Raw genomic sequence first — 14,494 nt, forward strand, 5'->3', positions numbered from 1 at the left:
GGGCTGACGCTGCACTGTTGCCTCGTGCCGCACTATTGTATTGGGGTCGAAGCATATTCGGCGATTCCCTTATGTTGGCCTCGCGTAACAAGTCTCATGTGCCTAATATTTAATGTTTGACATCAACAACAACAACAACAACATGTTCAACTTAACATGTTATCAGTTATACGTTGATAATTGGAAAGTTGAACTAATACGATGAATTTCGTCCAATAAGTTCAACTTTTAAAGTTATACCTAGTTGAAGTGATTGTTATATTTGTGTCCGATTAGTTCAACTGATTGAACTTATAGTTGAACTTAGTGGAATAGACGAATTTTACCAGCACCCTTACCCTTCGAAACCGGAACGTAGTAATGTTCACATTACTGCTTGGCAGAAATAAGTGAGGTGGCAGTACTTCCCTGGACGAACTCTTTCACAAGGAGCTGTACTGCTACATAAGACAAAGAATTTGTGTCTACTTATAATGTAATTTCATTACCTAATTGATTCTAAGTTACGTAATTGATTATCTAGATCTCGTGTGACAAACCGAAGAATGTGTTTCACTTAATAAGCCATTAGTGATAGTTACAAAGTACAAAAATCAGTAAAACGGAATAGCATATATTTTGTCCCCTTTTTACTCTGTTTTTTAATAACTTTAGTTCTTGAACCTTGAAGAGAGTTCAAAAAAAGTTCGCGAGTTCCATCGAAATTGTAACACAACGTTCGTTAGTACAGAATGCAATTTTATTTTTCAGTATCTGCAAAAAGCAGTTTCTCGGAAACTAGGTACTTGGATTGTTAATATTCCAGTCTGGCGGACGCGGCACCGACGTGCTACGACTTCTAACAGGGCTCTTGCCTATGCAATGTCTTTAATAGTGCCCATAAATTGAATATGTACATTAGCATGCGAGTAACTACATGAAAATAGACTGCTTGTGCCCTGAGTGTTTTTAAACTGTGCAGAATTTTCAGTACTACTTAGGCCCTTAATTACTCTATTCTTAACAACTTGGCCAGTAAACATTTAATTAATTTAACAAAGCCTAATTAATTAATTAATCTTTGTACAGTCAAATGCACTAATATGCAAATATACACGAAATTTTGATACAATGATTTCTCAGCATAGACATTTGCGAACATAAACTTGATTTGTATTCTAATGTGTGTACAATATATGCAATACAACATATACAATATATGTTGTATTCTTTGTATTCATTATTTTACGATTTTTGACAACTGTACTCTAATCGTCAGGAATCATACATGCACAGGAGTTAGTGTTAGTACAGGTTTTATGGTTTTCAATTGTGGAATAATATATTTATTGATCAATTTACTTCCATTAATATAACTTGTTCGATATAAATCTTTATGTGGAAGCTTGGTTTCAGGCTAGTATTGAGAAGATTCAACAATTTCACATAATTGACAAGTTTCAAATTTGACCAGTCGACGAAAATGGAGTATTAACGAAAATGGCGAATGGTACATGTCATTTTTCATCAAGTCCCCTAATTAAAAAATGACACCAAAGTAAAATTGTGAAATATATATATTTATTCCGCCACCATGTAATGACGCACACGCGGGAATTTAACAATGTTATTTTTGTTGACTTATATAAACTTAATAATTATTGTTGAATTGCCAACATGCTAACGCCGACAATTTATAAACATAAGTTATTCAACCTACTATTTAATAGTAATTTGTTATGCAAGGCTGCAAAGTTGTTGTTTGACGTGAGCGCTTGTATTGAAACCTGAGCAAACGAAGGGCGCGAAGATTGAGCCACGAGTGAAGCGAGTGGTTCGAAAATAGATTCCTAAGCGTAGCGAGGGTTTCAAGGCGCGAGACGCAAAACAACTTTGCTGCCGAGCGAAACACACAACTTTTCACCTCACTATAGCAAAGAAAATTTTAAATAAATAAATTAAAAAAATAAGTTTTATTTAAAACAAAAAGTTTGTCTTCGGATGTGTTCTGAATTTACACCTCATCAATTTTTATTCTTGCCTGTACTTTGTGTGATTAAGTGATTCTTGAAACTATTTTAGTTCTTCGACGTATTAAAATAATTTAATAAATACAATTAGTTATCATTGTCAATTTAACGTCAACGATAATAAGAATAAAGTATACCAACGGATTCATATTACATAAATAAGTAATACGACAAATCGAGTAATTGAACGTGTCATTATGTCTTTTTTAATGACAAAAAATGTATATTATTTTCACCTCACTAGCTCTGAAAGGCTGAAAAATATTTTTAAAATTCGAACTTGACGACAGGCTGTAGTGTACCTAATATTTCGTCTCGATGAAATAAAAATATAATGGCACCATTGACTTACAAATAAATGGACGACGGGTCTAATACAAAAACCACGAAAAAAATGTCCCAAGTCAACCTATTTAAACGTAGTGACATGTAAAGGAATATGAAAAAGCTAAAACGTTGAATTTAAATTGTAATGTCATCGCAGTACTGTCTAATTTTGCTTGCTTCGCTGTCAGTCGAACAAACGAAGACTAAAGCGTGAATGACGCTCTGTATACGATTTTAACGCCCTATAAGTTCGGACACTTTTTAGCGCGGACCCGACGTCCATATAATTGTAAGTCAATGAATGGCACGTTCAATTACGCGATTTGTCGTACATTACTCACTTATGTACTATATAAATCAGTTGGTATATAAGTTTTTATTGAATTGATATTCATTAGTTACGAAGGTCGGACACTCAGAAAAAGGTTTTTAAAGATGTTGTGGGCTGTCTTTTATACGAATAGACTGGCACTTGGATGAAAAAGTTCGTAAGTCAATGTAAGCTCAATATGTTCCTTGGAAAACATAGAGATCGTTGCTCGCACTACATGCTGCCGGATTCTCTATCCCTAATTGGCTGCCGGTACTCGGCACGCGCTTTGAGCAGGGCCTGCTCCCAACGATCTTGTCGTGACCTGCAGAACATCCATACCCGATGTCGGATGCGGAGGCAGATATTTAAAAATACGTGGATAATCCGCGTTTGAGGATGTAGATACAGACGTCTGCGACATCCCTACGTTATGATATGTGCGAGCGTTTCCTCCCCCTTCATTGACGCTCTGCATAGAGGGCTGTTTGTGATACCTAAATTTAATAAACGTTAAAACTTGTCTAGGTGCCAGCATTAAAATGATTCAAACAGTGAATCTCATATGAATTATTCAGCACACTCATATTTACTAACAGTTAACACAAGAGCCATATATTTTTGCCTTGTCATTTTGTGGAATTATAAAAGAAATAATCGTCGGTAAAAATACAACATTTTTAATATAAATGTTTTTTCCTCTGAAGTTCGAAAACACTGGGCTGGGCTCCAGGTTACTCTACTTGTAGACTAGACAATTCCTTGTTCTGGGGATCAATTGTCATTATAACACATTTTGTCGATATATAGCTGTGAATAGCTCAATACTCAATACTCAATATTTTATTGCAAAACCATAATATAAGAAAATACAACAAAGACCAATATTATGGACCCCTTCGGGCACGCAATATAATGGAAAGGAGAGAGGAGCAAACCAGTAGATAGAAATTTACATGTTTTAATATGAAATTTAAATGCAAACAAAACATAAAATATATGTGTATGTAATAATAATTGTTATTTAATTTACTATACATTATTTCATTTTACTTTTAAATATACATATATATATATATTATATATCGATATATTGTATTTATATATTAATGTGTGTTTATTTGTTTAGCTTTTGTTCCCGCGTGTCAGTAATATATCACTTAAGTATTCATTAATACTATAATAACATTTTAGAAAGAGTAACTCTTTCAACTTTTTTGTAAATTGTATATCATTGCTTTCATTTAAGACATTAGGTAAGTTATTATACAGTTTTATAGAAAAATTATATGTACTTGTATAGTTTAGATTTAAGCGGGAATGTGGCAATATTAATTTATTTTATGGCGTAAAATATATTTTGAAGGAATGTCTTCTTTTTTTGTATAAAAGTGTTTATATTTGCGTACGAATTTACACATCTCAAAAATATATAAACAAGGTAAAGCAAGTATGTTATGGTTTTGAAATGTGGCTTGCAACTATCAGTCTGATCTAAATTAATTATAATCCGAATTAATTTTTTTTGGGTGATAAAGAGATATGGGGCGTCCGTACTGTTACCCCATAAAATTATGCCGTAACTCAGCCAAGCATGCGCATAGGCGTAGTATGCTACTATTGCCGTTTCTATACTAGTCGTCTTTTTTATTTCGCGCAGTGCATAAGGAAACTGGAATAGTTTGGAGTTTATTTTTTGGATATGTCCTTTCCAATTTAAGTGTGTCTATAACAATGCCTAGTAACGTGAATTCTTTCACGCATTCCAAGTTTGTGTCATTGTACTTAAAATTGATATTTAAAGCAGATTTTTGATGAGGATGAAAAGTCATTAATTTGGTTTTGGAAAAATTTATTTTAAGGTTATGGTCTTTCAACCAGTCTGATGTTTTAGTAAGAAGTGTATTCAGTTTTTCGTTAATATTAATATTGTTCTGACATGAAGTTAACAAAGATACATCGTCTGCGAAAAGTACACATGGTTCTTCCATGATTTTAGGAAGATCGTTGATATAAATCAAGAATAATAAACATCCAATGACACTTCCCTGCGGGATTGATGCATTTATAATTTTACAGTCGGAGCGTACGTTCGTGATATTTTTAGTGGTGTTATCAAAAAATGCCATTTCAACATATTGTTGTCTATCTTTCAAGTATGATGAAAACCAATCATAAGCAGAACCGCGTATACCTATTCCGTACAACTTCTTTAGTAGAATATTGTGCTGCACCCTATCATATGCTTTCGTCATATCTAATAGGATGCCTACACCGTATTGTATAATTTCTATTATTTTTATAACTTCTTTTATATATTTATACACGGCTAAAATTGTTGAACGGTTCTTTCGAAATCCATTTTGGCATTCATCAAAAATTTTAAATTTCTCACAAAATTTTACGACGCGATTACTAATAGCTTTTTCAAAAATTTTTGAGGCTGTAAGCAGAAGCGCAATCGGACGATAGTTGCTAGGATTAGTTTTATCATCTTTCTTGTGTATCGGTTTTATTACGGTCTTTTTCAATAGAGTTGGAAAAGTGCCTTCATCAAATGATTGATTAATCAATATAGTAAACGGTAAAGTTAATTGATCCACACATTCTCTCAATAACACAGGTGGTATTTCATCTATACCGTGGCTTAGTTTGTTTTTTAGGTTTTTTATATTTTTTACAATTTTAAATTAGCTATTTACAAGCTCCAGTTTACTCTACTTGTAGACTAGACAATTCCTTATTCTGGGGACCAATTGTCATTATAACACATTTTGTCGATTTCTTCAACGTCTGCCACTAAAACTTTTAGTGAGTAGGTGTATCTTAACGAATCCCGAAAAATTTAGTGCCAAATAATGTATCTAAACTGTACTACTTAGTGCCTATGCTTAAAAAATTATATTTCCATCAAACAAACTTGTAGCAATATTAACATTCTAAACAATTGGATACCTTTGTAGTACCCTCAACTAAAGATAAAGCCAACTCGACCTGCTCATTAGTTTCTGAGAAACAAATCAAATTTGAGGTACCTACAACCGTCATTCTGGTGTCAATTTAGCGGATGTATCTTTGATATTGTTATAACTTCCTTGTCATGGAGGTAGTACTAAATAGTACAATATTTTTTGGTACTCAATTTGATAGGATTCGTTGAGATACATCAGTAATTCTAACTCTTACAAGCTTTTATTACATAAAATCATAAAATAATCTCATTGTAGGGCTCAATACAAATACTAGGTTATCAATAGAATCAAAAGCTGTCTAATTATTAACAATCTGCATTATTAACATATTATTAAGTATTAAAATACTTTAAATATCCCCGAAAAATTATCTTTTGTATACCTACGAAGTTTCCAAACATTACATTATAATCTTTTTTATTCCAAAATAAACAGACCAGAACAGGTATTGTAAATCGTCAAAATTTTCTTTAAAGCCATGCCAAGATATTGTAAACATGTCCAGGGGGTATCGTAATTAACTTTAACGAAGAGCGTATGCAAAACGGCCTCTTTATCGTTTTCGGGTTAAACCAGCTACTTTATGATTTTATAACCCCCTTGTGCTGTATAAAAGGCCCTAAATTTAACTTAAACTCTAAAGGAAACCATAATAGCTATAATGGTTAAACACCACCAAAAATGGTGTAGGCATATTAAAATTTAAATTTAATTAATAAGGAAGTTGATGGGGGACGGAAAATTAACTTACGCTTGAGAAATGTTTGGTGACTGTTATACCTGTAAAAGGGAAAATAAAAGAATTGTATAACAATATTTACCTCCTGTTTATAACATTTAACCCATGTATGAAATCTGGATACATATCAGCCTATTAATGCATTGAAAATTATACGTATATATTACTCGTACAATCACAAAAACTTAAACATTGAAATGAATTTATTTACTAAAGTTTTAAATGTCTAATATTTAATTTATTAGCAATTTCACGCCAGGAATACATAATACTTATACTTACCTTAATAAATGTTTTAGAAGCAGAAGGATAGTAAAAGTAATCTATCTTAATTATAAACTTTTCGCATTTGTAAATAAGCCTCAAACAAATTCCGAACAGAACTTTGAAAATTAGAAAATTCCCGGCGAAGAAAAATGAGGTCCACAAATTTATGGATTTACGTGTACTACCACACTAATTTAAAACAAGGAAGCTCCATTAAAAGCATACCTTTGCATAACATGTAAACCACTTGCAAATTTATTCAGGACACTCATTCGCCACTTGTCAAATAATATCATGCCAACGTTTCCATTTACGGCGAAACAGGATAATTTGAACTTTCCTTCGTTGTCATAGAGTAAGCTTTGGACACTGTTATACTGGGAAATATTTCAATTTCAACATTATTCTAGCAATTTACATTGCAGTGGCGGTTGTTGCAGAACGATGCCGTTGCAGCATGGACTCTCAATGTAGAGTGGCAATTTCGAAAAAATATGCTTGAACAAAAAAAATGCATTTAAGTGTTAAGACCCACCTGTTTCTTTTCATCTTTTAAACACTTATATGTGGTTACTTAAATTGTCATAACCTAGGCACAGTCAACAGCACGTTAGATTTAACATTCTTAATTTTAGACCATGTTATCGTAACCGGCGTAGAAGTGTTCACTGTTCATAAATACGAGTTGAATTTTATTATGTGTGAATAAAGACGTTGTCGGTACTTGTTTAGCTACTCTTTACTGTATAATTTTACCTTAACATAATGAATGACAAAAATCTCTATTGACCTGAACATAAGCATTATTATGCTTAATATTATTAATAAGGTTCATACCTACATTCCCTGTCAACGCAATGTACCCTAACCATAACCCAATCGTCTATTAAATAAACTTTTGTAATTACCTACGCAATACAATTTACCTCCTTTTCTCTAACCTGAATTACATTTAAACCCATTAAAACTTTTAAGCCATGGCCAGACAGACTCAACGACACATATCAAGCAACTTTTTTACTTTACATTTTACCAGACAACGTGTGTTCTTATTGAATATACAGTGCCGTATCCTGGCTTTCAGATAATCACTTAGCACATTAAGTGATTATCTGAAAGCCAGGGAACATGGTAACAAACGCTAGGTAATGCAAACATTACTTGGCCACAAACAGCTGCATTACCCTCATAGGAGGCATGGACATGAATTAATGAAACAACTATAATGCTCTGGCCACACAGAGGCGGGATTTTTTGTAATGTACGAGTTCATATGAATTTATGCATTACAAAAATTCCCGCGCCCGGAACGCTTCTGCGGCCGCCTCTGTGTGATCGAGCATTACTCTCACTAATTTCGCTATTCAATTTACATAGCATTCACGTTTGTGTTTTAATGAAATCTATCTTTTTAACCGACTTCAAAAAAGGAAGAGGTTCTCAATTCGACTGTTTATTTTTTTGTGTGTATGTTACGCGATTACTCCGGCACATTACATTTGTGAAATGATTTTGATGATTCTTTAAAAAAAATTATTCTCTGACAAAGCTGTGCCCTACAGGCTTGTTTTCAATAATTTTTCATACATTAATTGTACCACCTTACTCTCAAAAAATTAATAAAATAATTAACACAAACGCAACTACAGTCACCACTCACTCGATGCGTATTTCGCGTTGACTAGATATATTTATAAAGCGTGTGTGCTTTATTATATTATTTCTTCCGTAATCGGAATTTACCTAATAAAAGGGCGGATAAAGCAGCTAATTCCTATAAATACCCACACGCAGTTACGGGTGTTTGATTGACAAAAATGATGTATCACAACCAGGGATGCCGCAGATGTGGGTTATGACCATAGATATAGGAAAAATAAAGGAAAGGCGGGGTAACTACTAGTAGAACCGCGCGGGACGCGATCACCTGCGCGCTTGGCGGCCGTCGTCGCCCGCGCACTTTGGCGGTCGGTTCAGGCGCAATGTGGTGCAGGCGCACGCGGGATGAGTTCTCTATTAACCGCGCGACTTGCGATTATCTCCCACTAACTTCGCGGTCCGTTCCGCAATAACAAGGGTTTCGTGCCCGTAACCGCGGCGGTTACGTGCCCGCACAATTTTTTTGGGTCGGTCGTGAATATTGAAATAAAACCGTTGTCTAGCAGCACCGGTATGCGCGGATAGAAACCGCTCCGTGATTTGTTAACCTTATTAACCTTAAACTGACGCTACTCAACGGGGGATGTGGTCCTACTTAATTGACCGTTAGAAACCATGTGGCTGTTTTTAATATTAAAAAATATTCCATTTTTCATTCACGGTACAGGTGTATTATTAAATTAATATATTAATATAAATTATTATTATTTTCTTAATGGCGGCCACTAGGCTTGGGCCAGTGTCAGTTTTATAAGAATAATATAAAAAATATGGCGATCGTCCCCAGTGTCAGTTTTCCATTATACTAACGTATAATCGGGTTGGTGAAGCTGTCACTGTCAAGTATAAACTCGAACCATCAACCATTTAATAAATTAAATTGTTGTTTTTTTATGAAGGATTTATGTAATTTTCTATAATTGTTTCTAATTTATTTTGCATACACTTGTAAAATAAAGCCGATTTTATTTTATTTATTTATTTATTTTATTTATACATTTTAGGAAAATTCACGGACAAATAATACAATTATAGTAAACTTAAATATGAGTAATCCAATGCCATTTACGAATTTCCACCAACATGAAACAATATAAAGTGCTTAGCAAGCCAAAAAGAGATTACAGGAGAATACAAAGAACGCAGTCAATAAATTTAAAAAATAAAATAAAAAAATACTATTAATATACAATTAAACCTTAGAGGATGGTAAAAGAAAAACAGTCTAAGAAATAAACGAACAAACCAGTGTATTCACCGCCAATCACGTGATGTGTCAAAGTGACGTGTGGTCATTTCACGCCTGACTGTGTCTATGCTTGAACAAAGCAAATCAAACTCATTAGGCTTATGGCTTTGCCAAAGCCTTAATAAATGAAAAAAAAAATCAAACTCAGAATGATTTACTGTCGCATTGTTATAAAGTCTCAAAGCACGCACCGTGTACCTACGTATTTTGTCTATAATTAGTGCTCGCAAACGGTACTTGCAGAGGTGGTCGACATCTGTAATGCAACAAGTTTGTGCGCAGGTTTATGTGTGACAACAATTCCGGACAATCAATCTTACCGTTGGCGATCCCCATCAGAAAACTGACGTCACTAATGTCTCGACGGATACGAAGGGGCAAAAAATGATACCTAGTACACCTATGCTCATAACCTGATGAAAATTGTTTAAATGCATTTGCCATGGAAATTTACACAAAGTAAGAAATAGTAATAAGAAAACCAATCTTTCGATTTTCCTGCAGCTTCAATCCAACCTTCTTTTGTTTTGAACTCATTGGATATACTTAAAAATTAAAAATACTCTACGTTTAATCTACGAGTATAATGGAATTTAAATATCTAAATTATCTAAAACACAACATTTACAAAATAATACACATACATTTTTCTTGAAGCAACAGCAACATACAAATTGACATGAAATTGAAACGGCTGTCCGAAATTTGAGTTGTGTTAAAGTTACTCGAAATATAAGGTTTAGTAATAATATTTTTTTAAAAATTAAAAGAAATCAATTTAACGTGAATGGTTTTCGCTTCGATATTTTAGGGATTTTAGTTACAAAGATCATAGTAAGAAATTCAAACATTTCAGTAAAAATTTATTGTTGATAAACATCAGTCATCGTAAATAATAGGGGTTAAAGTATGAAATTGCCGATTTGTACTGAAAATCTAAATTGTTTATTTTTTAAATTTTTAACAAATTTATTTAATCAAAATAGTTGCCATTATTATCTATACATTGCTGCCATCTAATGGGAAGGTTATTAATGCCTTTGCGATAGAACTCCGACGATCTAGACTGCACAAACTGTGTGAAAGCATTTTGTACTGCCTCCTGGGAAGAAAACTTCTTGTCACGTAGATAATTGTCCAAATCACGAAAAAAATGGTAGTCCGTTGGAGCAAGGTCTGGTGAATACGGAGGATGACGAATGGTTTCTAACTGCAGTTCCTGAAGGGTCAAAATGGTTTCTCGTGCTGTGTGAGTGGTGAAGATCGATTCATGAGTCGGGGCTGTTTTACTGCTAGTTTTGTCAACATGGTTCGGAGTTCGGCACAATAGACATCTGCCGTTATTGCTTGACCAGATCGGAGAAAACTATAGTGAATAACACCATGCTGAGACCACCAAACAGTTACCATTACCTTTTTATTGGTAAGTTTTGCTTTAGGACACTGTTGTGGCATTTGACCTGGGGTCAGCCATTGCATTTTTCTTTTCCGGTTATCATAAAGAATCCACTTTTCATCACATGTTACAATTCGATCCAATATTCCTTCATTTCTGTACCGGTTCAACAAGGCAACACAAGTTTCAACACGCGTTTCTTTCTGCAGATCAGTCAAATCATGAGGCACCCATTTTTCGTATTTTTTTATTTTATTGATTTGACGCAAGTGAGTCAATATTGTGGGTAAGGTAACGTTAAACCATGCCGCTAATTCCTGGGTAGTTTGACTAGGATCGGCTTCCACTATCTCTCTTAATTCATCGTTATTCACCTGTGTGGGCGGTCTTCCTCGTGCCTCGTTCTTTAAGTCGAAATTTCCATCACGAAAGCGTTTAAACCAAAATCGCACGGTGCGTTCATTAGTAGACCCCTCTCCAAACGCAGCATTGATATTGCGGGCTGTTTCTGCCGCGTTAGTTCCGCGTCGGAACTCGTATTCAAAAATCACTCGAATTTTCGCAGTATCCATCTTTCTTGTCTAAATTGAATAACAAAAACAATTGAAAGTCGATATTCAAATGTTTCAAATTTAAAAAAAAAAAAAAAACACAAACCATTTGAAAAAAGTTTCATTCGAAAACCTCAAACCATGAAGATTCTATGAAAATTCAAAGAACCTATTGCAATAAAACGGCAATTTCATACTTTAACCCCTAATAAATCACTATATTTGAGTCTAGAAATTTCTATGGCGACAAAAAGAAAACATTGAATAATAATAGAAATAGTAACCAAAAATGCAAATAGCCGGTGGAATGTTATCACACTGGTTTTAAAAATTTTGTTTTAACTAAACACATACCAAATCTCCCCTTTTTTTCTATATCTATGGTTATGACTATATCTGCAGATGCGAACGCGAATGCAAATTTTCAATCGTTGAAATCTGCAGATGCGGACGCAGATGCAGATGAATGTGTGCAAAAATGTATGTTTTTTTTTCAGGCTACTCTTACACATTTAATGTGGATCATTGTAGATTTGGTGATCATTGAATTATCATTATTTTAAAAGATAATATTTTTACTAAATTTTATTCCAAAACAGATGAAAAATAGAAGGCATCAAAATATTACGACATTTATTAGTATTGAAAGATTTAAAGATGTCGTGGACTGTCCGTTGATTCGGATGTCGGATGGGAAACAGATATTTAAAAATAAGCGGATGATCCATTGTTGCAGATACAGATGCACACGTCTGCGGCATCCCTAATCACAACTACAACAACAAAACAAAACTTACGTGCAAACTAACAAAATAGTGCTTAGATACCGTGAATTCAGCAATTCAAATAATATGCTAAATGTAAAACTAGAAAAATAAATAAAAACCATAAAAAAATCTGTTCTAAATCTGAACTAATTTATTGATTTTTAAATAGAAAACCACCGTGAGACTCAGACATGTTAACTAAAAATAACGGATAACTCACGTATTTAAATCAAATGTTTGCTCGACATGTTTCGAACCAATTCGTGATCCTTAATCATGAGATTCCGCGGCGCTGACTCGACGGAAACTGCGCGCCAAAGCCCTGGCAGCCCGATCACTCAGTACGGCAGCGAGCGCAGGCGGCGTCGGCGTGAATCTACCCTCGTTTACTTCATTTTTATTAAAGTCATATGCAGGATTGCACACTACACTAATTTATTGATGTGTCGACTTAGAATAATAACGCATGTGTCGACTGTATATTGTTCACAGAATTATTTCGCATCGGAATTTTTTTATTTATTTCCAGAGATATTTTTTGTCAGCTATTCCACGTGCATTCCTCGAATATGAATACAGTGCTGGCAGCACTTTATATTAACAACGCACAAAGAACTTCTATATTCATGGAAAAAATAATTGCCGTAGTCATCGAATATGCAGGACTGCAGAGGGAAAACCACACATATCGCGAAATGTGGATTCAATTGTTAGTACTGTTTAGGCTTAGCAAACTACAGCTACATTTTTGGCATTCTCCGTACAGAGTCCAGAATTTGTCTTATACCGAACAAAATAAAGTCGCAAATGTTCTATTAAATTGTATATCAATAATAACTGATGTAAGTTAAGTGGGGGAGGTGAAAGAAGTTTGCCTTTTTTAAATAAATAAGATCATTAGAAGTTTGTGTTTCTAAATTCATATTGACTGTCTACAGTGAGAAACATACCTGGTACGATAGTAAACTATGTACACCTAATGATAGTAGCAAACTTTGGTTGAAAATTAATGTTAATTTTGTGTGTGAAATGCGTATTTACCGAAAGTGAAAATAACTTAAAAGTTACTTCCCTCTTACCTTAGACATTAGCTCCAAAAGTTTCTGCGCTACCTATTGCAACGCAACATATATTATAAATAATTCTGCAGTATGTACGAAGATTTCTTGCAATCCGTGCGTAATCGAAATATTGTTACATATCAAAAAGATGCAAGGCACTGTGTTCAAAAAATGACGAGTCACGCGATTGTACCTGGTTACCTGACCAATATAAAGGTGTAAAGATGATCAGCTAAGCAGGAAAATGAAAATCTTGGAGCTGTAAAGGCGAAAATAATAAAGCTTTCACCGAAAAAAATAAACTTAAAAATTAAAATCACCCTCAGAAAATAACGCCTGATGAGTTGTAGTATATTGCAACGTTATTATTGAACAAGGCATTCTTCAGGTTCATTTTCTAAATCTAAACATGCCCCCGGGCGTTGAAAGGCAATATTTCAACCAGAATCTTCATTTAATGGCAGTGGGCATATTTTACTGAATGCACGCCGGATGGTTCCATTTGTAGTTTTGATTTCTGCCACACGACTAATTTCATCACGTCCTTCCATTCCATTTCCATTTAATCCGCTGCTGTAGTTCGGAGATGTACTCTTTATTCCACCTCGACCAGAAGTGTTGACGTAACGTCTCTATTCGTTCATATCGCTTCAAGTGAGTGACAGAAGCAGTTTCATAAGACGGCATAGGCAAGGATGTGAATGGACGTCCTATCAGGAAATGTCCAGGTGTCAGCGGCAGAAGGTCATTAGGATCAGACGACAATGGCGTGAGAGGGCGCGAGTTAGAAGAGCTTCAATTTGAACCAGTGATGTATATAGTTCCTCATATGTTAAATGACAATTTCCCATTACTCTCTTTAAATGATATTTCACTGATTTGATACCTGCCTCCCAAAGACCACCGAAATGTGGAACATAAGGAGGAATAAAAATGAAGTTAATTTAAGTTAATTCCTTCAGCGGCAATGTCACCAGATAACGAACAGTTATTTGCCTTCAAAAATTTACCGAGTTCATTGTAAGCGCCAACGAATGAGGTTCCGTTGTCAGAATATATACGCGTAGGTTTACCTCTACGAGACACAAAACGACGAAGTGCTGACAAATAGTTTTGACTGGTTAAGTCACCCACCAACTCAATGTGGACTGCTTTCGTTGTAAAGCAAACAAAGAGTAAAATATAAA

Source organism: Hyposmocoma kahamanoa, unplaced genomic scaffold (genome assembly GCF_003589595.1).
Source record: "Hyposmocoma kahamanoa isolate Upper Pololo Valley unplaced genomic scaffold, ASM358959v1 66, whole genome shotgun sequence".
NCBI classification, from domain to species: Eukaryota; Metazoa; Arthropoda; class Insecta; order Lepidoptera; family Cosmopterigidae; genus Hyposmocoma; species Hyposmocoma kahamanoa.